A 4,940-nucleotide genomic window follows, 5' to 3' on the forward strand; every position below is an offset into this window, starting at 1 on the left:
TATGTATGTTGTACTTAGGGCGTTGTGGTGATACTTGAGACAACTATGGGTAGGTGTGGAAGGTAGTATGGGCCCGTACTACTGAAAGCACAGGACCCATACGTGTGTCAAGGAAGTCACAACCCCTAGGTTGTTAGTTAGAGGTTAGTTATCGGCGGTTATGCGAGGTATCTGAGATTATTATGGTTCATTTCAGCATGGCGGATGCGAGACGCTTCGAGTCAGGATCCGGTTCGGGATCGGGATCAGCAGAGGGTGGTCAGGATGGATCAGCACCACCCGAGGTTATTGGTCAGATGAGTATGGAGGAGTTGGATGCTCGGGGCGAAGGATTGGTGGAGGTTGACCACGAGATCTTATTCTGATGCGCAACGGGCTGCAGTTTCGTGGGATCAGTTCCGGAAAATGTTCAGTACTCGTTAGGTTCCGCAGGTTGAGAGAGAGATAGAGAGAGAGAGAGGTTAGCTCAGGAGTTCCTGGAATTGAAGAAGGGTTCAGAGTCGGTGACGGAGATCACCAGGATGTTCACTAAGAGGGCGATGTTTTGCCCGAAGTTTGCTTCGGAGCAGGCTCAGATGTCTCGATATCTGAGTATGCGCAAGAGGGACATCAGACAGTTTGCATCCACTCATAGGTGTAGTACCTTGTTGGAGTTGCAGGAGGCCGCTAGGCGGCGCGAGTTAGAGATTGAGATCCAGTTAAGAGAGCAGAGGTAGGCCCCGGTGCAGTCGCAGCCTGCACCGAAGTGGATGAGGCTGTTGATTATCGACAGGGAGGTCAGAGGAGTCGCACTTGCGGGAAGTGCGGCAAGGTGCACGAGGGTAGTTGTCGTTCTTCTTTGGGGTGCCACAAGTGTAGCAAGGAGGGCGACATAGCCAGGGATTGCAGGCAACAGGCTCCAGCTGCCGAAGTTCGACTTTGTTATCATTGTGATCAGGTGGGCCATATGAAGGCCCAATGTCCTCTGCTAGCTTCCAGGTCAGTGCAGGCCCCAACAGCAGCCACTTTGAGACTTACCGACAGAGGTCAAGGTCAAGCAGAGCCTCTGAAGGCTCCATGGCGTGCTTATCAGCTTGTGACCGAGGAGATCAGATCTGAGCCAAAGGTATCAGTCGGTATGTTTTCTGCCTTACCTTGTTTATGCTGTGGTTATGAGATGTTGTTCTTGCACGAGATGTTTTAGTATTGTATGTGTTAAAGGAGAGCGAGTATTAAGGGTTTTTAGAGGGTTATCATCCAGTGTGGAATTCATGAGGAAGGAAGGTTATGGTTCGAGAACTCGGAAACTTTTAGCAGGAACTTAGGTTCCTTGAAGTTCGGCGTATTAGTGGGTTCGATTGAACAGCGTGTTAGCTTTGCCGCCAGTATATGGTGGTTAGTTCCCTATGTGGGGGAGAATTGGAAATTCTCGGAGGAGCCGCTGGTTGTAGAAGGTTGTCCGGCACAGCTTGAACGTCGGTCATTGGGACGGTGCGATGAGGCGGTTCGATTATAGTAAGGGCTTGCATGTGTCGAGGAAATGCGACAGGCTATGTATGGATTGTTGGTTATATGATCAGTCTCTGAGTATGTATACATGTTATGAGATAGCGGTAGGCATCGCTAAGGGGTGAGGTATAGCGAGGATCTGTCGTTGGGACAATGTTGGATGATGCGTAAGCATGTTTTCAGTCTCCTTGGAAGAGGAGGGGGATAGTGGCTCCAGATTGGAGGTTTGGATAGACGAAAGTAAGATAGCAGGTTAACAGACTCGGGAGCAGTCTGGATCGGTGATGAGGACTATGTAGAGATATTGCAGTCGGAGGTCAAGGACCTAGGGATCGTGTTAGGGAAGTATGAGTGGGTTACACTCAGGTGTGGTGAACCGGAGGGTTCGAGGGTGACGCAAGGACAAGATCCTTGGTTCCGAGTATGGTTATGGGTTTGAGTTATGTATGTGGAGGTATTCCAATCTGGGGTATTCCATCATGAGGATGACTGGACCCTATGATTGATTGGACCTGATGTGTTTGGTACTCCAACCCGAGGGTTGATTGGGCCAAACATGTGTAGGGATACGAGAGTATTCCATCCTAGGGATGAGCGGACCCGTCGTAGGCATGCCTGGTATTCCAGCCCAAGGTTGATTGGGCCAGGCGTAAGTGTTGGTTTTGGTGAGAGTATAGATGAATGTACGTTTGAGTATGAGTTAAGAGAGAGCAAGTGTGGCCGATAGCAGAGTATGACTCGTGGTCTTGTCTTTAGGTTGGGAATTCAGGTTCCCACGGTGGCGTAGTCTCTTTTTATAGCAATGGGAAGAGGTCAGGGGATGGTTAGTTTGGACGGCCTGTCTTGTAGACGGATCCAATCTAACTTTCCAAGTTCAGGGCTTTTCAAATAGATAGGTATTTAAGTCAGCATGAGAAGGAGTAGGTATCTCTTCGAGATGGAGTTCCAGTGGGGTTAGCCTCCCTCGGTGGTCGTCACGCCTTAGGGGCGTGAATGTGCCTTTCAGGATTTTGGGTATCCAGAGTTGGCAATTGGCGATTTCGAGGGCGAAATCATATTTAAGTGGGGGAGAATTGTAACGTCCCGTTTTAAGAGTAATTATTTATGGACCCTCGAGATCATGAGCAAGGGCGTTTCGGTCTTTTATGGGCAATGGGTTTTATTTGAGAAGGTTTCAGGACGGGGTGTGTTGCTAGAAGCGTAGGGCTTCTCGCCACCTTTTCGTGGATATAAAGTCCGTCGGAAAACGGACTTAGAATAAAGGAGTTATGACACTGTGAAGATAGTGTCAATAATGGTCCCTAAAGGAAATATTTGCCAAAGGCGTCCTAGGCTTGCATGGAGTGCATGCGTGCGATTGGCTGGGTACGCTCATGTCACACCCCAAAACCGAGAACGGCGGAAACGTTCTGGGGCGGAGGACGTCATGTATAATATCAACAACAATGTAAAGTAGTAAACAAGCAACAACATCATCCATTGCATTAATAAAATAATTATTATACAATTGTATTCTGACAAATTTTGATAAACACTAGAGCATAAATCAAAATGAAAGATAAGTCTTGAATAAGCTCCATCTTCCGTTTTTCCTTGCATCGGTACCTGTCTATGATGACCTGAGGATACAAGTAATTTTGAAAGCGAGTATCAGCTTTAAAGCTGGTGAGATCATAAGTATTAATGTGTCTTAATGTGTGAAAACTTATAATTTCTAAGACTTGACATTGCTTTGAAAGAAAACGAGTATAAGTATGAAAATATTTGTAGCTCAACTGTATATGTTTGAAAATCCCTAGAAATCCCTATGATTCCTATTAGTAACAAAAGGAGTCTTCTACCAAGACTTAACTGTTCTGTGTGTATGTGTCTCTTGTAAGAGTATGTATTTTTCCAAAGTATAACTATCATTACTCAAAATATCTTTTGTATATTTATGTTTAAGTGAGGTTATCACTGAAATATGTACTGGAAAAATTAACGTAGTACTAAATCGTAGCTCTAAAAGGGCTACTATTTATCAACAGATAGCATCTACATTGCCGCGCTTCCTATGAAAATTCGCGAAGTGAATGTAATGGGAAAGGAATGGTACTATGGTGTAGTGTCGAACTACAACCGTACCTATTACCTTAAATCTAGGGTAATACTACCAAGTACCACAGTATTTGGATATATATAGGTATATATATCAATACACCGATACTCAACTTGCCTTATTTGATGGATAAGGTATAATGTGATGTCTAGATCCCAGACTGTTTCGCTCCCCTATCAGAGGGATTTTAGGACCCACACACGACCCCTGCATGAATGCAAGCCGTGAGCACCACATTACCTGCGATCATGTATACTCGATATAACCATCACGTTCGTAGTGTGATTTATCAGTATAGTTAGATCCTAAACTGGTTCTGAGCTATAGCCCCTAATGACGTCTATCCTATGTATATGAAAGCGTACTCATGTAAGTGTGATCACGTAATTGTACTTATGGTGTACTGAAGTGTTCTACGTGTGCTAGCTGTAATGTGTGATCTCTTTAGCTAGCATGTATTGTCATGTAAGTGTTCTAGTATAATTGTATATGTTCTCGTCCTAATATAGATGTATATGTATTTCACAGCAACATTCTAGAAAGTATTGACTCATGAATGAACTGACTCGTTGTATGATATCGTGTTCTAGTAATAGTTCTAGTATCTTCCTGAACTACCCATATGGTAGCTTACTAGTGATCTAAGTGGTACGTATGGACATGGATGTATACCCTTGCTACCCAAGGGCATAGGATGAATTGGAAGGACCTTTTATGACTTTATGTGTACACATGATATATAACTAATATTTAAACGACCTTCGGATGAGTATCCAATATCCCACCAGACCACATTCAAATCGAGAAAAAGGAAATAGGGTGAATAGCCTTCCTAAGTCTTTTAAACATTTCTTATATAAATATACATATAGAGGCATGCAATTTATAATACAAAAGCATAAATAAGCTTGGTAAAACATTTGAAACATAAATATTAGTTTAAGGAAAGATCGACTTGATGTCAATCTATAAAACAATTTGAAGGCATAAGTTTGATAAAACAATATAAGTATAAGGAACATTTGTTTGAAACACAGTTGTAAATAAGTTTGAAATATGATAAACAGAGTAAGAGGTACAGTGTAATAAGGAGTTTAAAACATATAAAATGTTTATAAAAATCATTTGCAGGAAACTGTTTGGTAAAACGGCTAATGAGTAGCCAAATCTTTTGAATGTTGTATATTAATCACATGTGATTGATGTAATAAGTAGCATGATTCTACTTGTATCCCCCCCCCATAAAGCATTTAAAAGTAGTTTAAAACATTATTTAAGGGGTATGAACTCACCTGAAAGCTTGAAGATAGCGAGATGGAAAACCGGGCAGAGTTTTGTCTCGGGAAACGGATTT

This window comes from Lactuca sativa, chromosome 5 (assembly GCF_002870075.4).
Source record: "Lactuca sativa cultivar Salinas chromosome 5, Lsat_Salinas_v11, whole genome shotgun sequence".
NCBI lineage: Eukaryota > Viridiplantae > Streptophyta > Magnoliopsida > Asterales > Asteraceae > Lactuca > Lactuca sativa.